A 20,423-nucleotide genomic window follows, 5' to 3' on the forward strand; every position below is an offset into this window, starting at 1 on the left:
CCAGCACCGTCCCAGACAGGATTTTGTGTATCCTAGGTAGGCAGGGCTTTAGAGGAAGGTGACTGCAAGTGGCACCCCGGTGCTCACTATGCATAGGCCGGCTTGAACCAGTTCCAGGGGCACTCCAGCCCCTGATCTGGGGAAAGCCCGCCAAAGGAGAGGGGTGTAACCACCCCCCTCCTAGTCCCACCCATAGGGCAGGACTTAGTCGCGTGCCAGCCCCCTTTTGCAGGATAAAGGTAGGAGCAGGCCCCCTTCCAAATTAGATCATCTTTGAATCCTGAAACTACTTTCCACGAAAGGAACTCAAGACTTCTTCCTAAGATTTCTCCCTTGTGACTAAGGAGTAGTCACCCTGCAGCAGCAGGCACCAACCAAGCATCGCGGTCTGCTGTAAGTCTCCTCACCGGATCAAGACTGCCCAGCTCGACAAGAACCGGCTTCCCTGGCACCTCTGACCTCTACCTGCATCATCAGCCCAGCTGTGATTCGTGGGTGTGACGAGACCTCGAGGGACCGGCCATCTTCCAAGACTGCACGACGCTTGACCAGCACGACTCCCGAGTGACCCTCGACCGAGTGCTTTGGGGTAAGAGAAGCCCCAACCCTGAGCAGCTCCAGCACCGAAGTTCAGCTCCCCTGCATCCACGAGATCTGCGTGGGGCCCTTCTGCTCTTTGCTGCTCACCGCGTTGTCCAGGTCGCTTGCCCGTTGGCTAGTGGCCCTCTGACGACGAATTTCGACGACAAACACCGCTGGTCTGGTTGCTTCAGACTGGCCCTTGCTCCCCTCCAACAGAGGAGTACCCTGGACCCTCCTGGTCCACTCCAGACGCCATTTTAAGTCCACCGCGTGGGCTTGCATTTGCCAAGACTTGTTGCCCCAATCCTGGGTCCAGCGATGTCGACAGCAGAGATCTTCGTGGGACAGCTCGCACCTCCATCCTGGTCGCCGACAACGCCTCCTGGTCCGAGAGACTGCAGAGCCCAGCAGCGCCCACTCACCTGGTTGAGGTGACTTCGTCAGGTGCCACTCTGGTGCCCACCTAAATCACTGGCTAGTGATTCAGAACTTGGTCCCCTCTGCTTACAGGTCTTCCTCTTCCCGATCCAGGCTTGGATCCCCAAGAACTTCTTCACTGGTCGCCTGCCAGCAACTTCTTTCTTCAGGCTCCTGGTTCATCAACGAAGAAACCCGACGACATTTGAACCCTATGCAGCCGCAGCCCCTGGGCTAGGTAAACCGAGTACTCCGGTGCTCCAGCGTAGACCAACTCTCTAAGTCTCTAGATCCACTTTCGTTTTTGACCTACCTAGTCGGGTTCGCCCGAAAACACTAACTTTGCTTTTACTAGCCTCCATAGACTTTTTCCCGCCTTACGCGTGAGAGTTCCCACTCTGCACACGACGTCCCTAGGCCTCCTGCTCGTAATCTAAAGGTTCAGTAGTCCAGTCCTAGCGATTCTAAAGCCTATGAGGATAGTACTTACCTGCTAGTAATTTCGCATTCCACTTGTGTAGTATATGGTTTTTCGTGCCCCTCGGGCATTTGTGTAAATTGTGCGACTTAAAGTATTTTCGTAAGAGTTTTGTGGTGTGCTTAGCTCCCTGACTCATAAAGAGTTCAGGGTAGACTTGTTATAAATAAATATCTGTTTATTTTCATAACAACTTGTGTGGTGTCCTTTCACTTGGTGTTCAAGGGGTAAATGTGATGGTAAAACAGCTGGCTTAACACGCCCTCTAGAGTTTAGCCTAAAGACTGCACGTGTCCATGCTACTAGGATAGCTGGTCTATCAGGTTGACTTACAACCAGACATCAATAAGGGTTGTTTGGACTGATACAAAGTGTTCACTAGAATAGTGAACATTATATATCAGGCCAACTTCTCACAATACCTACCAGAGGAGCAGAACTGAGGACGTACATGCACGAGAGGCGTTTTTTGTTTACGCCTTGCTGTCAATTAAAGCACTTGCACTCCTCTTTTGCCAGTTCTGCCCAGCAATGCTGGGTGTTTGTTCGTGACTCATTAAACCAACAGCATGACATGTGGTTCTGTTTCTGTTCGGGTAAAAAAAAAAATTAAAATGCAGCATCGAGTATGTGTACCTGACTGCCCCGCCCTTGTGCGTGGCGTTTAATAAAGAAAATGCTTAAATGAAGGCCAGATCACAGAAACTTTTTTGTGTTGCACAGAAACTTTGCACCTGTGCAAATCCGTTTGCACAATTTGATGCTTGTGTAATATGTGCCTTACTTATGATTGTACATACAATTTCCTCCATTTTCTGTAGACAGTTCTTTCTGCAATTTTACTCCGTTTCATATTCTTACTTAGCAAAAATGCTACAATGCCATTTTTTTGCGCCAGAGCAAAGTTTCTGTAAAGAGCCGTAGCAGCCATATTACCGAACCTTCACACTGCTGTAAAAGTAGGAAAATCAAATTTTGCATTAGTGGACTGTCTATATTAAGTGAAATGTAGACACAGGTATTGCTCTAATCCATATGTATTTTAGCTTAAAGATATTTTAACACACTGCACATGTTTTAAGGTGCACTTCCTACAGTGCAGCAGATGGATCATGCACTTTTGTGGAGAGCAGGGGCTTTCTGCACTTGTCATATTGCACTTGTCTAAAAGCACCAAAGGAACAAATTCACAGCTTTACTCGTTTTTGCAGTTCGCTCCTTACCACTGGGGTATCTTAGTAATAGTGCAAGACTGACACAGTGGCAGCAGGTCATATCTCAGTGCGGTTGGATACTTAGATGTAAAATCAACAGTTTAAAGAACAGGTAGGAATGGGCATGGATTTACCAAAATATCAAGGGTATTGGAAGTGACAACACAAAAACTGTTACTTTAATGGAATCACAGGAAGTGCATGAAATGACCTTTGATCCTCCATCGTCCGAGGAAGTGATGTCACACGACCTTGACCCTAATAGCATGCATCACAATAGTAGGCATTGTTCAAGAACTCTATAAACAAGCAATGGCATTGGCAATATGTCTCGCCTTTGGGACCATATAAGTGCTTAGCCATGCAACAGTTGATGTTGTTGCACCAAGGATATTGTGCTTGTAGGAACTGGGTTCACTAGATCCCCGGGGGTAGCCTGGCTCGAGTGGGTAGGCATCCGAAGCTTAGGTGTTAAGCGACTACACAGCACACACATCCACTGAGACGATAAGTGCACGCAAAGACTGAGGGCACACCAGTATGCTTGATTCAAATAAATAGTTTTATCTAAGATCAAGATCAGCGCAATCAAGCATCACAGTAGTAGTAACTCATTACCTTTCCTTAAGAGCGCATATTCTTCATTGCTCGGCCATAAATACATAAATGCATAAATACATAAATATTAAATAGTAAATAACTGTAGGCCTGGCATCACTTAGCAATGAACCTTTCCTGGCTGCAGGATTCAGCAGGACATTACATGAGAGAAAAACATTTCATTAATCAGGGTGAACCGTTGCAGCAACTACTTTGCATAAAACTGAACACCACCTTTTTCAAGGGTAAACATGTCATCACAGGCTAGGCAATATCCCCTTAGGTAGGAAAACCCTTTCTTTAAGTTTAGAACAGTTAATTAGCAGAGGGAAAAACCTTCCATTAGGCAAAGGGAACCCAGCATCAGATACAAACATGTGCATTTCATTAAACATAGAAGCTGGGGAGGAGCCTAGCTCGCGGCCGTAATGGTCGCCCTTTAGCTCGGCTCCCGCAGCCCTCCGTCCTGATTGCCTATCCTGTCTTCTATCCTGTCCGGGGACGACACATTTTCGGGGCATTGGAAACATAACGGCTTGTTTGTACTTACCATCCGACCCCGGGGTCTCGGTGTGCAGTGGCTCCGGAGTTGTGGCCTCTGAGAGATCGGGGCCTTTGCAAGACTTGGACCGGGACCTGGCCGGTGGGATCCGACGGCTCTCGGCCCCGGCCGAGAGCGAGACCCAGTGTTGGGAGCCGATGTGCGAAGATCCCGGCGATCCTGACCCGGGCCTGCCCTGGTGGCCGCGCGGCCAAAGTGGGTGAGAGGCCCGGGGACCTGCGTCTGTGAAGGGGTCTCTCCCCGCCGCTGCTTTGTCCGGCGGCCCTGGTCCTCGGGGCCCGGACTCTGCTTGATTGGGGCACCGGTGCTGGTGCTGGCGGAGACCCGTCTTGGGCGGACATCCTTTTGGCATCGAGGCCGCCCTTGCTGGGACCCCCGGAGCTTGTAAAGTCCTACATTTGAGAACTGTTCTTTCCGGGGGTCTGGTGAGCGGCGATTGGGCTGATTCACGAAATGGCGGCCGACCCTTTGAAACGAGAATCACCCTGTGGCGGCGGGCCCGTGTTGCCTATTGGTGTGGGGAGCGGATCTGGTGGACGTGAGCCGACGGTCAGAGAGGTGCTGGAGGCCCTGAGATCCCTACATGCTTCCCTGGCCCTGGGCGTCTCGGTGGGTACGCCACGATCTGCCGCCATTTTGGGCGGCCATTTCCTCTTGTCGCCCTCTGGTTTCGAAGACTTCATTGCCTCGCCCCCCTCGATTGACTTGAGTGTCTCCGCCACTGATCGAAGATCGTGTAGTGTGTCGGTGACTTTGGGGCGCCCTGCTTTTCAAGGTTCGGACCCCGGGGACTTGGATGCTGTACTGCGACCCTGTTCGACATTGTTGCCTGAAACTATTGGTGGACTGCCTCCTGTGCCTGCTTCGATGACTTTGCCTGTGTCTATAATTGGGGCCACCTCGCCCGCTCCAGTGGCGCAACTGAACTCCTGTTTTCCATTGCTCGTGCTGCGATATTTGATGCATCGATACTTTCTGTTTGGACTATTGCTCCCTTGTGGATCTATCTACCCCCCACGTAACTATGTTAGTCACCATTCCACTCGATTATATGCTGATTTCGTATTTAGTATGTGGTGTTACATTGCCATGTGGTGTTCGATTTAGTAGCATAATGGTTTTTAATCGTAGACAGGTGGGAGGTCCCCTTCTCCTAATGTTTTGTGGCGCGTGATGGGGTGTCGTCCTGGTCTGTTTTTGACTGTGCTTGTCTGGTTGGGCGGAGGGCTGCGGCCGCCCGTTCGGATTATGGTTATTCTGCTCCTCCCTCCTGTCTTCTCTTCTCCGCTTTTGTTGCCTTTTTGTTTCTTTCTTCTTTCTTACTTCTCGCTATATTTCGGGTTCTGGTTTAGGGCGACAGGCACGCTGTTTGAAGGGTGGGCCATAGCCTTCTACAGGGGTGCAGGGTGGGACGGGTGGGTTGGGCTCTATTTTTTGTTTGTCTTCTGGTTCTATGGCCCTTTTGTATCTCTTTTTCGTGAGGCCGCGTCTGTCCCGACCTCCTATGGTGTGTTTCGGGTGGGGGGTGTGACGCCGTTAATCCTCCTGCTATGTTTCGGCTGTCTTTCTTCCCGATCGCCATACCCCCACTTGGGCCGCTACTCCTTTTGTCTCCTGTCTTCACGCCACGGGGGGCCTGTGTCGGCGTGTCTTCTTCCTTTCGTTTTTCATATTTTCTTATTTTCTTTTATTGTTTTATTTTGTCTTCCCTCTATTTTCCTTTCCCTTCCTCTTCCCCTTCCCCACTTCGTCCCCCCCCCTTTTTTTTTCCTTCCTGTGTCCCAGAGGTTATTATGACGGGCTGGTTTTGATGCATTGTTTTTCCGATCCCTCTGTTCTGGCTTGGTAGTGTCTTGGGTGGCGGGCATGTTACGAGGATGATGCTCTGGGGCTGATTGTGTTTCACGTATCCTGATTTTCTTGAATGTATTGTATTGTCCCCCCGAAATTTTGCCCCCATGCCCCCTTATTAATGTTGAGGTTGGTCTGGGTTATCGGATGCCTCCGTATTGAAAGTGAGCCTGTCATATGTCTTCTCCCCATATTATAAAATTAAGCCTTATTTACTCCTGTGTTTTAGCCCTTTGGTTTCTGTATCTCTTCTCCCCTTCTGCGATTGTACGGCCTCTGCTTTGTATTGATTGATTATGTAATATTTGCCTGGTGACTCCTGATTATTTTGCACATTGCGGCCGGCCGGCTTGGTTGTAGGCCTCGACTTGTCTCTCCTGTTGATGTCAATAAAGGTTTTAAAAAAAAACAAAAAACATAGAAGCTGGGCTCAGGCTTATAGAACATTTGCTTGTGGCCACTACTACCCCTTCACTTAACCAGGCCACAGTAGCAACCACTACTCCCCAATAAGGGGTTAACTCTTCTGATGGGATAGTCACTAGAGCCTCCCTGGGGGCTCTCCAGTCGTTACAGGGCTCCGGCCCAGTCGTCCGTACTCAGTGGGCTTCACGGGGGCCAACGGGGCCCAAGACAGTCATCCCCAGGGGAGGGGCGAACTCGGGGCCTCCACCGGGCCTACCGCCCTCCTCCCTAGGGGGGTGTTTTACCTGTTTTCTTCGGCTCTCACGGGAGCCCTTGCGTCGGTGTCCGGCGGGCTGGCAGAGGGGGAGGGGCTCGCTCTGACTCTGACAGGATGATTCGGGGAGGCCCGCGCGGCTCCGGCGCTCTTCCGAGGCCTCCCCCAGCTCCGACATGGTTCTGGGCTTCCTCAGTGCCTCTCACGGGCCCTGGGCCAATCAGGTCGCGGCCCTGTGGGGGTGTGGACCCGGCCGCCAATGACAGCGCGGCCGGCTAGAGGCTCGATTTCCGGGCCAATGGCGGGCAGAACTGGCGGACACTGAGCCCCCGAGCCAATCCGAGGCTCGCTTGACGGGGGCTCAACCAATCAGTGTGCGGCAGGGGCGTGGCCCGGGACGCGGCCGTAGGCCCCTGTCACGGGATGTGGATCACGGCTTCCAGGCCTAGTCGGGCCTAGTACAGCCTGTCAGGGATTCTGGCGGCCCTCTCCTGTCACCGAGGGCCGCTGTGGGGGCACAGTCAATGGCGCTGGCGCCGCGGTCACGGGATTCAGCTCTCCCAGGTGCCTCAGGTGGTCGCGAGCAGCTCCGGGCTTGGGCGGTAAGTTTTCGCTAGCGCCTCAGCAGGGGCATCGGCGCTTCGGGGCACAGCGTGCTTTGGGCCGGTCAGCGTTTGAGGCGCCTCAGGTGACACAGCGCTCAAGAGGCAGTTCAGGCAGACAGGCAATTCCGAGGATAGCGCTAGTAGATGAGAGCGCTTGGCAGGCAGTTCAGAGGCTAGCACTGGGGCAATGATAGCGCTTAGCTAGCAGTTCGGGTCAGACAGACCCGCCAAGGGGATCAGGCAGGACAGCGCAGGGACCCAGGTGAAGACAGAGTGGCACAGCCCAGTACCTGGTTGATCCTCTGAAGTTGTTGGGGGCACAGAAAAGGGGTCTTCTCGGCGCATGTTGGTTCCTTCGCCCCTGTGAAGTAGGTTCCAGGTTTCTTGAAGAGGAGGGGGGGTTGTGAGTTGAAGGCGTTCTTCAGCAGGTCACTTCAGGTGGTCCCTGGGTTCCCCTCCCGCCGGGCCAGATCAGTGGGCTAGTTCAGTGTTCCTTACTTAGCTTGGTGGGCAGCGCCTAAACCCTGTCACCCCCAGTGGTATAAGTTCCTGACTAGGCCCTACCACCTACGTCTCCTGCGTAGGGTCCCCCAGGTCAGTGATGCCCCAACTGCCCCAACTTCCCTAACTGCCCCAACTGCCCTAACTGACTAGAAAGTTTCCCTCTCTTTTCTTTTATAGTGGCAGTTGGCAGTTGGTGACCACTTCCCTATTCTGGAAGGTTCCAGCACCTCCCTCACTCTAGCTTTGGGCAGGCAGGCAGGCTGGCATTGCTACAATGTTTAGGGAATCCAGCCAGCTCCTGACTACTAGAGTGCGTCTAAACAGACCACGCTGCAGTAGCAGGGGTCAGTGGCAGCCATGTTGGGGGAAGAGAGCACCTGCACCTTAGCATTGGTTAGCAAAGGGAAGGTGCCCAGAGACCCAAGGCCAACAAAAAGAAGGTGGGAAAAATGAGGCAAAGGTGAAAAAATAGGGAAAGACCACCCTAGGGCTGACAGGTCTAACATGCGTCCCCCCCAGCTGAAAGTGGGGAGAGCTACCCAACCTCTAGGGAGTTCTCGTCACTAAGGCGGAAAAACCGGGAGAGACCGTCAGCATTGGTGTGGTCAACTCCGGGCCGATGTTCCACCCTAAAGTCCATCCCCTGTAGGGAAATGGACCACCTTAGCAATTTGGGGTTTTCACCTCTCATCTGCATGAGCCAGCGAAGGGGTCGGTGGTCGGTGGTCGGTTTGAATTAGGAAGTGAGAGCCAAAAAGGTATGGCCTCAACTTCTTCAAGGCCCAGACCACAGCGAAGGCTTCTCGCTCGATGGTACTCCATCGCCGTTCCCGAGGGAGGAGACTTCTGGAGATAAAGGCCACAGGTTGGTCTTGGCCATCGTTGTTGAGTTGCGAAAGCACCGCACCTACGCCGTGCTCAGAGGCATCCGTCTGCACGATGAACTCTTTAGAGAAGTCAGGTGTTGCAAGCACCGGAGCGGTGCACATCGCGTGCTTCAATGTCTCGAATGCCTCTTGGCAAGTTGCCGTCCAGATCACTTTTCGTGGCTGCTTCTTGGACATCAACTCAGTCAAGGGGGCTACGATGGTACCATATCCTTTGACGAACCGGCGGTAATAGCCAGTGAGGCCGAGGAAAGCTCGGACCTCAGTCTGGGTTTTGGGGGGCTCCCAGGCCAAGATGGTCTCAATTTTGGCCTGGAGGGGTTGCACTTTACCCCCGCCCACCAGGTGTCCCAGGTAGACGACAGATCCCTGTCCAATCTGGCACTTGCTAGCCTTGATGGTCAGGCCAGCATGTTGCAAAGCCTGTAGCACCTCCTGGAGATGCTGCAGATGGTCCTCCCAGGTGCTACTGAAGACAGCTATGTCATCCAGGTACGCCACTGAGAAGGACTCCAGGCCAGACAGCACCTGGTTCACCAACCGCTGGAAAGTGGCCGGAGCATTCTTGAGCCCGAAGGGCATCACTCTAAATTGAAAGTGGCCCTCGGGGTGGAGAACGCTGTTTTCTCCTTTGCTCCATCGGCCATGGCAATCTGCCAACACTCTGATGTTAGATCAATGGTGCTGAGGTACCGGGCTGCTCCCAGCCGGTCAATCAGCTCATCTGACCATGGGATCGGGTGAGCGTCTGTCTTGGTGACAGAGTTCAATCCCTGATAGTCCACACAGAACCGAAGTTCTGGTGTGGTGCCCGGTGGGGCCGCTTTCGGCACCAACACAACTGGACTAGCCCACGGGCTGCTGGAAGGTTCGATCACCCCCAGATCCAGCATTTTGGCCACCTCACCCTGGATGCTGTTCTTCACTTTATCGGACAGCCGGTAAGACTTGGTTTTTACAGGCAGACTGTCCCCTGTGTCCACATCATGGGTACACAGATGTGTAATTCCAGGCGTGAGGCGTACTGCTCCAACACCTGGCGGCAGTCCCTCTGTTGCTCTGGGGTCAAGGATGGGGAGAGGACAACTCCCTCCACTGAACCATCCTTCTCCTGGGCCGCAAGAAGGTCAGGAAGCGGCTCACACTCTTCCTCCTCGCTCCCATCCGTCACCATGAGGAGAGCAAGCTCAGATCGCTCATGGTGAGGCTTCAGGCAGTTGACGTGGAGCACCCGATGGGGCTGACGGGGGGTCTTTAAGTCAACGACATAGGTAGACTGGCCTCGACGCTCCACAATTTCGTACGGACCAGTTCATCGGTCCAGGAGGGCACTAAGCTCCCCAGGCTCCATGACCCACACCTTCTGTCCAGCGTCCAACTCCACCATCCGAGCGTTGCAGTCATACCACTCCTTCATGACGGCTTGGCTAGCCTCCAAGTTGTCTGAGGCTTCCTTCCACAGCTTGGCCATCTGGCTGCGGAACGCCAGCATGTAGCTGACAACATCACGGGGAAGCTTCATTGAAGTCTTCTCCCACCCCTCGTTGACAAGGCTGAGGGGCCCCCTAACGGGATGGCCATAGAGCAGTTCAAAGGGGCTGAACCCGACTCCCTTCTGTGGTACCTCGCGGTATGAAAACGGCAGGCAAGGGAGGAGGATGTCCCATTTCCGCCTCAAGTCCTCTGGCAGGCTCCGGATCATCCCCTTCAAGGTCTTGTTGAAGCGCTCTATGAGCCCGTTAGTCTGGGGGTGGTAAGGAGTGGAGAACCGGTAGGTCACTCCGCACTCCTTTCACATGGCCTGCATGTAGGCCGACATGAAGTTTGTGCCCCTGTCTGACACCACGACCTTGGGGAATCCCACTCTGGTAAATATCCCCATCAGGGCCCGCGCCACCACAGGTGCAGTGACGGTCCTCAGAGGGATAGCCTCCGGGTACCGAGTGGCGTGGTCCACTAACACCAAGATGAACCGGTGTCCTGCAGAGGTCGGAGGGTCCAACGGCCCAACGATGTCAATTCTGACCCGCTCAAAAGGGGTCCCGACCACTGGGTGCAGTTCCAAAGGGACCTTCACTTTAGTCCCAGTCCTGCCACTTGCCTGGCAAGTCTTGCAGGTCTTGCAGTAGGTGTCAGAGGCAACCCTCATCCTGGGCCAATAGAAATGCGGGACCAACCATGCAAAGGTTTTGTCCTGGCCCAGGTGTCCAGCCAAAGGTATTTCATGCGCCAGTTCCAATAGGAAGGCCTGGTAGCATTGGGGGACTACTAAGGCCCTCGAGGATCCATGCAGAGGAACCTTAGGCTCACTGTGAAGGAGGCCATCTTCCCAATACACGTGAAAACTGCCGGTCTCCTGATCAGTCGTTTGGGATTCGGCCTGTCGCCGCATGCCTTCAAGCGTGGGGCACTCTTTCTGCGCCCGACAGAATTCCTCCCGGGTAGGCCCTCCTTCCACATGCAACTCGGCAAGGGTCGGCAAGTCCCCCACGGGAACAACCTCCACCTCCGCGGACTCCGGGGGTACCTCCGCGGGCTCCCCATCTATCACATGGGGTGTGTTCTCCTCCGGACCGGCATTGGGTTGGGCCGTATTTTCAGGCTCCAACCCAGGTTGAGTTTCTTGCCGGGCAACCATGGACCGCGTGACCACGCAAGTCCACCCTGGCAACCCCAGCATCTCAGTGTGGGCCTTAAACTCCACTTCCTTCCAGGCGATATGTTCCAGGTCGTTTCCTAGCAGACAGTCCAAAGGCAAGGCAGGGCTTATCGCAACTCTCAACGGGCCTTTTACTCCTCCCCACTCAAAGGGAACTTGAGCCACGGGATAGTAGCTCAGACTGCCGTCAGCCAACACGGCCGGATGGAACACATCAGATACTACTTGCTCTGGGGATACCAGCCGCCTCACTACGGTGGTCATGCTGGCACCTGTGTCCCTCAGAGCGTCCACCTCCTCCCCATTGACCTTCACCCTCTGCTGGTACTTAGCAGTGTTCGATGGTAAGGGCGTCACTGGGACCATCTCCCTATCCCCAAGTGAAACCAGGGTCAGGCTTGTCCACTCCCCTTCCCTATCTAGGGGCAGCTCTACCCCAAGCGCTACACTAGCCACCCCGGGACTCTTGCCACCTGTGGGGGCTGTGTGTCGTTTGCGACACTGGGCATCTCCCTTGTAGTGTCCAACCTCCCTGCATTCATAGCACCGGACAACTTTTAGCTGCTGACTCTTGTCAGGGTAAGTGGGCTTTGGGGAACTGGAATGAGGTGGGGTACCTGTTCCTCTCCCAAACTGTCTAGTTTGTGGGCCTCTTGAGAACTCCTTCTTTTTATCTCCCCCCTCTTTCTTCTGGGGGACGCCCTGTCCGCCTTTCAGACCATCTCTCGCCCGGGGCCCTTGTGTGACACCCGGGTGCTAACCCAAGTATCCGCCTCCTCCGCAAGCTAACGGGGATCAGTCAGCTTGCGGTCCACCAGATGTTGGCGCAGCTCCGGAAAACACTTATCCAAGAGGTGCTCTCTCAAAAATAAATTGTACAAGCCCTCATAGTCATGCACCTCGCTGCCACGCACCCAACCATCCAGAGCTTTACGGGCATAATCAAAGAAATCCACCCAATTCTGCGTGGACAGCTTATGGCTGCCACAGAACTTTTGGCGATACCTTTTCGGGGTTGAGACCAAACTTTTTAAGGAGCGCCTCCTTCAAGGGTGAATATCTGAACTGATCTGCCTTATCAAGATACAGGAGGGTGTCCCTGACATTGGGAGGTATGTAACGATACAGGCCACCTCCTCAGTGTTTCTCGGGCACCCCATGGGCTGTCAAGGCCACTTCATATGCCTCCAACCACTTGGCGATGTCATCCCCCTGAGTATAGCTCACTATCACCTCCTTGGGTAACCAAAATCTAGGCTCGTGTTGAGCCCCTTGTACGCTGCCACCATTGGGACTTCCTGGCGCATTCAGTTGCAAGGCTCTCAGCTCCAGCTCCTTAAGCTGAAGCTCGTGCACCAGCTTTTTCTCTTCCAATGCAAACTTTTTATCTTCCCTTTCTCTCTCCCTCTCGTGCTCTAGCTTGGCAAGCTCCCATCTCAATTGCCTCTCCTCTCTCCTGTCCTCATATTCTTCTGACGACCCACTCCTTCTAGATCCAATACTGCCTGCCCTGGAACGTCTTCCTGGCAACTCATTTTCAGACACATCAATACCCAGTAGGTCTAGCTCTTCTTGGGTGGCCGCTTCCCCTGGTGTATCCTGCCCCTCCTGTCCCCCATCCCCTCTCCCCTCTGGGTGGGCCCTTCCCCATGCCCCCAAATCGGTATGGAGTTCCTCTTTTGCGGCTCTCCGCCCAACCGGCCCCCCCATCCCCTGACAAAATTCCCTTAACTGCACCACCGTATACTCTTCAAGGTTGGCCAGCTGGAACTCCATTTTGACAGGTGGGGACCCAGATAAATTAAAGGAAAAGCACTAGGACGTAGGTAACAGGTTTAAGTCACAACAGGTCTCTACACACTCAGGTTAGACAGTGGGGGTCAATTGTGTAGGCTTGCACGCACAATAGGTGTCTAGTCTAATTGCAGCGCACTCTGTCCCACTGGAGGCTGCTGTATAGTCACAGGTCCTGATCCCACCGCTCGGCACCAAATTTAGGGACTGGGTTCACCAGATCCCCCGGGGTAGCCTGGCTCGAGCGGGTAGGCATCCGAAGCTTAGGTGTTAAGCGACTACACAGCACACACATCCACTGAGACAATACGTGCATGCAAAGACTGAGGCCACACCAGTATGCTTGATTCAAATAAAAAGTTTTATCTAAGATCAAGATCAGAGCAATCAAGCATCACAGTAGTAGTAACTCATTACCTTTCCTTAAGAGCGCATATTCTTCATTGCTCGGCCATAAATACATAAATACATAAATATTAAATAGTAAATAACTGTAGGCCTGGCATCACTTAGCAATGAACATTTCCTGGCTGCAGGATTCAGCAGGACATTACATGAGAGAAAAACAATTCATTAATCAGGGTGAACCCTTGCAGCAACTACTTTGCATACAACTGAACACCACCTTTTTCAAGGGTAAACATCTCATCACAGGCCAGGCAATATCTCCTTAGGTAGGAAAAATCTTTCTAGTTTAGAACAGTTAATTAGCAGAGGGAAAAACCTTCCATTAGGCAAAGGGAACCCAGCATCAGGTACAAACGTGCATTTCATTAAACATAGAAGCTGTGCTCAGGCTTATAGAACATTTCCTTGTGGCACTACTACCCCTTCACTTAACCAGGCCACAGTAGCAACCACTACTCCCCAATAAAGGGTTAACTCTTCTGATGGGGTAGTAACTAGAGCCTCCCTAGGGGCTCTCCAGTCGTTACAGGACTCCGGCCCAGTCGTCCGTACTCAGTGGGCTTCACGGGGGCCAACGGGGACCAAGACAGTCATCCCCAGGGGAGGAGCGAACTCGGGGCCTCCATCGGGCCTACCGCCCTCCTCCCCAGGGAGGGGTTTTACCTGTTTTCTTCGGCTCTCACGGGAGCCCTTGCGTCGGTGTCCGGCGGGCTGGCAGAGGGGGAGGGGCTCGCTCTGACTCCCGAGCCCCCCTCACGGGTATTATCGGCATCACCAGGAATCAGGACGATTCGGGGAGGCCTGCGCGGCTCCGGCGCTCTTCCAAGGCCTCCCCCCAGCCCCGACGTGGTTCTGGGCTTCCTCAGTACTTCTCGCGGGCCCTGGGCCAATCAGGTCGCGGCCCTGTGGGGGTGTGGAGCCAGCCGCCAATGACAGCGGGCTGGCTAGAGGCTCGATTTCCGGGCCAATGGCGGGCAGAACTGGCGGACACTGAGCCCCCGAGCCAATCCGAGGCACGCTTGACGGGGGCTCGACCAAACAGTGTGCGGCAGGGCGTGGCCCGGGACGCGGCCGTAGGCCCCTGTCACGGGATGTGGATCACGGCCTTCAGGCCTAGTCGGGCCTAGTACATTCTGTCAGGGATTCTGGCGGCCCTCTCCTGTCACCGAGGGCCGCCGCGGGGGCACAGTCAATGGCGCTGGCGCCGCGGTCACGGGATTCAGCTCTCTCAGGCACCTCGGGTGGTCGCGGGCAGCTCCGGGCTGGGGCGGTGAGTTTTCGCTAGCGCCTCAGCAGGGGTGTCGGCGCTTCGGGGCACAGCGCGCTTTGGGCCGATCAGCGTTTGAGGCGCCTCAGGTGACACAGCGCTCAAGAGGCAGTTCAGGCAGACAGGCAATTCCGGGGATAGCGCTAGTAGATGAGAGCGCTTGGCAGGCAGTTCAGAGGCTAGCACTGGGGCAATGATATCGCTTAGCTAGCAGTTCGGGTCAGACAGAGCCGCCAAGGGGATCAGGCAAGACAGCGCAGGGACCCAGGTGAAGACAGAGTGGCACAGCCCAGTACCGGGTTGATCCTCAGAAGTCCTTGGGGGCACAGAAAAGGGGGTCTTCTCGGCGCTTGTTGGTTCCTTCGCCCTTGTGAAGTAGGTTACAGGTTTCTTGAAGAGGAGGGGGGTGTGTGAGTTGAAGGCGTTCCTCAGCAGGTCACTTCAGGTGGTCCCTGGGTTCCCCTCCCGCCGGGCCAGATCAGTGGGCTAGTTCAGTGTTCCTTATTCAGCTTGGTGGGCAGCGCCTAAACCCTGTCACCCCCAGTGGTATAGGTTCCTGACTAGGCCCTACCGCCTAAGTCTCCTGCGTAGGGTCCCCCAGGTCAGTGATGCCCCAACTGCCCCAACTGCCCCAACTGACTAGAAAGTTTCCCTCCCTTTTCTTTTATAGTGGCAGTTGGCAGTTGGTGACCACGCCCCTATTCTGGAAGGTTCCAGCAGCTCACTCACTCTAGCTATGGGCAGGCAGGCAGGCTGGCATTGCTACTATGTTTAGAGGATCCAGCCAGCTCCTGACTACTAGAGTGCGTCTAAACAGACCATGCTGCAGTAGCAGGGGTCAGTGGCAGCCATGTTGGGGAAGAGAGCACCTGCACCTTAGCATTGATTAGCAATGGGAAGGTGCCCAGAGACCTAAGGCCAACAAAAAGAAGGTGGGAAAAATGAGGCAAAAGCGAAAAAAATAGGGAAAGACCACCCTAGGGCTGACAGGTCTAACAGTGCTGCATAACTAAACACTTATAAGTTCCCAAAGGTGAGACCTTTTGGCTATGCCAATGCTTGTTCTAGCATTTCTCTTGGTAGTATTTTTTTTATATGAATTCATTATTCCATACATGACTCGCTTCCCTACACACATCTTTTAAAGAGCGCTATGCTTGTCCTGTGCTTGTTTGGGTTACATGGGCCTGGGTCTTTTAGATGTAAGTTTCTGCTTGGGGTGCTTGCTACTATGTGCTGTGTACTATGTGCTGTTTTATTAGTGCATGACTTCATTTATTTATTTATTTATTGAGCTTTTAGAGCGCGACAGCTACCCACAAGGGTTTCCCGGCGCTGAGATAATGCAACTAGCAACAGTTGGAGAAGGCCAATCAGTTATTGATTAAAAAGCCAGGTTTTAACGGCCCTGCGAAAGCGAGTATAACAGTCCTCTGCACAAATATAGAGAGGGAAGGAGTTCCAAAGCCTTGGCCCCAGGACGGCAAAAGATTTGCCGCCCATTCTGGAGAGTCTGAACTTAGGGACAGTGAAAAGAATTTGGGAAGAGGAGCGGAGAGAGCGGGCAGGGGAATAGGAATTCACTAAGGTTTGCAAGTAGTAGGGAGCCTGCTTTCTCCTGATCCTGTGCATATAGCTGAGCACCTTAAACTTCACTCGACTGTCCACTCTCAGCCAGTGAAGGTGCCATAGGCGACCAGTTATGTGATCAGTTCTGCGACAGCCACTAAGTAAGCGCGCTGCGGCGTTTTGCACAAGTTGGAGGCGTCGAATGACTGCCTTGTTCGCCCCCAGGTAGAGTATGTTGCCATAATCCAACCGGGAGGCGACCAAGGCGTTCATCACAGACCTCTGGGTGTGACCAGGCAGCATCCATAAGATCTTCTTTAACCAGTTCATGATGGTAAAGCAGATAGATGAGACCTTATTCGCCTGGCAGTGCATTGACAGATCCCTGTCGATGATCATCCCCAGATTACGTACATGCTCCACCGGGGAAGGAAGCGGGCCTAAATCAAGAGGCCAGTGCCTGGAGGTCCAATGGTCAGGTTTATGCCCAAGGACAAGGACTTCCGTCTTCCCCCCATTCAGCTTGAGCAGGGTGAGTTAAGCTACTTTGCGTTAGTTTAGGCAACTTTCCAATGCAAATCATGATTTGCATTGGACAGTAAATCCCACCACAACAATTTGCGCTGGGTTTGCACCACTTTTGTGACTCAAACCCAGCACAAAGTGTTGGTAAACCTGCCCCTATCTATGTATGTATGTGGTGTAAGTCAGCCCTTAAACCCAGGACCACAGGTCAAACAATGTCAGCCAATGACTAGCCACCGAGTTTCATTCAGCAGGAGACCTCAGTAGAGCTATAGATGTCAATTAGGATAGGCAGGGATGGCCTTTGTTACCATACTGCTGGCATAGCCCTTACAACACCTGCCCAAAAACCTTGTTTACTTCCTGTGGTTTCCACTCCTTGCTCTTTTCTTAACTTCTCAAATAGGTTGTTGAGGGGTTATTTTTGGGATAAGGGGTCAACTCTGTGATGTCATTGGGACGTCACAGGCCTCCAGATCTCACTTCGGCTGCCCCATGTATGTTGGTGACTTCATGTCCATGTTTAGGGTGTGCATTGGGTTAGGGCCCTCCGCTTTCTGATAGATATGGCCTGTACCAAGCTGTGGTGAGAAATGGAAATATCTAAGGATGACTCTGCAAGGACCACGGATGTCGCTGTCAGGACCGGGGGATCTGCTCCAGGCCTCCTCCTGTTATCGGGTTGGGGCCTTCTCCGTTGGAGCCTCAACGAAGCAGGATGTGGTAATGCTGCAGCTGGGCTGTGGTTAACCTATGAGGCGAGAGGAGAGTAGCTGGAGCAGGGCTGATGCACACACACAGAGCATTGACTTCACCCTTTCAGTAGGGTCTATCTAATAACGAGACTGCGGCTCACGGGGTTGGCGGTGCTGTCATCTGCTCTCTGCTCCTTATAAACCACACAGCTACCCAAGGGTACCCAGGTGCTGAGACTTCAATCACAGCCATTGATCAGCTAATGGGTGGGTTTTCAGTGCTTTGCGGATATGAAGGTGATCAGTAAGGAATTAGACACTAAGTGGATCCTCGTTTAACTGAACAGCAAAGGGTCAAAGGAATGTTCAGCAATCGGGGTCCGCCTGACATGGGAGACACGCAGGGGGCGCACTGGCGCAGAGAGAAGAGCAACGACTCAGAGCAGGAGCGTGGAGATACATGGGGTCTGCAGCACGAACACCACCGTTCACAGAGTCTTGTAGAGAATTGTTCTCTGAACAGGAAGCCAATTTTATTAACTTGACCTAATGGAGATGAGATCAAATTCCCACTGCCCAAAACATAGCCGTGCTCAAAGCATCTTGAACAAGTAATAGGTGATTTAATAGGAATTCAGGAAGACCATTGCCTTAATCTAGCATTAACATCGAGGATATGGTGCCTCAAAGGACCAGAATGAATGCCATTGCCTCAATCTAGCATAGCCTGGAGTATATGGTGCCTCGGAGATCCAGAATGAACACCATTGCCTCAATCAAGCATAGTTTAAGGATATGGTGCCTCGAAGGACCTGAGTGAACGCCATTGCCTCAATCTAGCATAGCCTGGAGGATATGGTGCCTCGGAGATCCAGAATGAACACCATTGCCTCAATCAAGCATAGCTTAAGGATATGGTGCCTCGTAGGACCTGAATGAGCACCATTGTCTCAGTCTAGCATAGCATGGAGGATATGATGCCTCGAAGGACCTGAATGAATGCCATTGCCTCAAAGTAGCATAGACTGAAGGATATGGTGCCTCGAAGGACCTGAATGAATGCCATTGCCTCAACCTAGCATAGCATGGAGAATATGGTGCCTCAAAGGACCAGAATGAACGCCATTGCCTCAAAGTAGCATAGACTGAAGGATATGGTGCCTCGAAGGACCTGAATGAATGCCATTGCCTCAATCTAGCATAGCCTGGAGGATATGGTGCCTTGGGGGTCCAGAATGAGCACCATTGGCTCAATCTAGCATAGCTTAAGGATATGGTTCCTCGAAGGACCTGAATGAACGCCATTGCTTCAATCTAGCATAGCATGAAGAATGTGGCACCTCAAAGGACCTCAATAACCACCATTGCCTCAATCTAGCATAGCCTGAAGAACATGGTGCCTCGAAGGTCCTAAATGAACACCATTGCCTTAATCTAGCATAGCCTGGAGGATATGGTGCCTCAAAGGACTTGAATGAACACCATTGCCTCAATCTAGCATGGCCTGGAGGATATGGTGCCTCAACCTCAATCTAGCATAGCTTAAAGAATGGTGCCTCAAAGGTCCTGAATGAACGCCATTGCCTTAATCTAGCATAGCCTGGAGGATATGGTGCCTCGAAGGACCTGAATGAACACCATTGCCTTAATCTAGCATAGCCTGGAGGATATGGTGCCTCGAAGGACTTGAATGAACACCGTTGCCTCAATCTAGCATGGCCTGGAGGATATGGTGCCTCAACCTCAATCTAGCATAGTTTAAGGATATGGTGCCTCAAAGGTCCTGAATAAACGCCATTGCCTTAATATAGCATAGCCTGGAGGATATGGTGCCTCGAAGGACCTGAATGAGCACCATTGCCTCAATCTAGCATGGCCTGGAGGATATGGTGCCTCGAAGGACTTGAATGAACACCATTGCCTCAATCTAGCATGGCCTGGAGGATATGGTGCCTCAACCTCAATCTAGCATAGCTTAAGGATATGGTGCCTCAAGGGACCTTAATTAACACCTTTGCCTCAATCTAGCATATCCTGGCGGATATGGTGCCTCGAAGGAACTGAATGAGCACCATTGCCTCAATCTATCATAACCTGGAGGATATGGTGACTTGAAGGACCTGAATGAACACCATTGCCTTAACCTAGCATAGCCTGGAGGGTTTGGTACCTCGAAGGTCAAGCCCACAAGTAGCAAAATTGAGTACTTCGAGGATCTTCTTGAAAGTCCTCAAAAGATAGGCACAGGTGGAAGTAACTCTATACATTTGAGGTTTAAGGGAAAGTGGAGACTAAAAGAGTAGAGCTGGGCTGCTTGCTTTATTGTCTGGGAGTGAAGAGATCCAGTTGAGTAGGGTACTAGCAGGTGTCCCTAACAAAGGTGCAGGGAGAGGCGCAAAGCACCGCAGCATTATCTGAATTCAGTTTCAGATTGTGGGCTGTCATCCACCCTGAGACCTTTACCATTCGGGTTTGAAAGCATCAGCAGTGCCCCCCTGCTATGTTAGGGCTGGGTGTCGTCAGCGTAAGGATACAAAGAGAAGTTAAAGTATCTAACCACCCGCCGTGTAGGCATTACATACTTTTGGATTTAGGATTAGTGTGTTTCATCTGAATTGTTAATGGCTGAATGGGAAATGATGTGAGAAGGCTGCACACGGGGGCAAACACAAGCAGAAATGTTCCATGTAATTAGACAATCACGTCTTGTTAATATACTTTGCACTATTGCTAGTCCCGGTGTGTATCTCTGATGGGAAAAGCTAAACAAACCAAACAGAGTAAGAGAAACAGGGACAGCATTAGCTGTTGATGCCTGGCCTGGAACAATTAAGGTATGTTTAAATAAAACATCGGGCAGTGCCTTTGCTTTAAAAAACTCCACTTCTCACCGCGTTTTTGGTGCATATGCCACGCAGAAGGAAGTAGGGAAAAGTAGTTTGTGACCTTACATAGAACAAGTTCAGAGACAACTTGTCCTGTTGTTCCATGCAAGGCCTGAGTAGGACATGCAGTCAATGAAATATGACAGTGTGGACATTTTTTATTACACAACACAACAACAGGTATCTGAATGCAAAGAAAACAACTCCACCGTAGAGCTCAGAATTTTACCAGTTTAGATGTA

The 20,423-nt window shown here is 52.4% G+C and overlaps 1 protein-coding gene across 1 annotated transcript in view; it reads left to right on the top strand.

The window, feature by feature from the left end:
• Window positions 1-20,423, top strand: part of LOC144752046 (transforming growth factor beta activator LRRC32-like) — a 133,333-nt gene that overhangs the window by 106,931 nt on the left and 5,979 nt on the right. The gene's annotated exons all lie outside the window — the stretch shown is intronic.

Source organism: Lissotriton helveticus, chromosome 4_2 (genome assembly GCF_964261635.1).
Source record: "Lissotriton helveticus chromosome 4_2, aLisHel1.1, whole genome shotgun sequence".
NCBI lineage: Eukaryota > Metazoa > Chordata > Amphibia > Caudata > Salamandridae > Lissotriton > Lissotriton helveticus.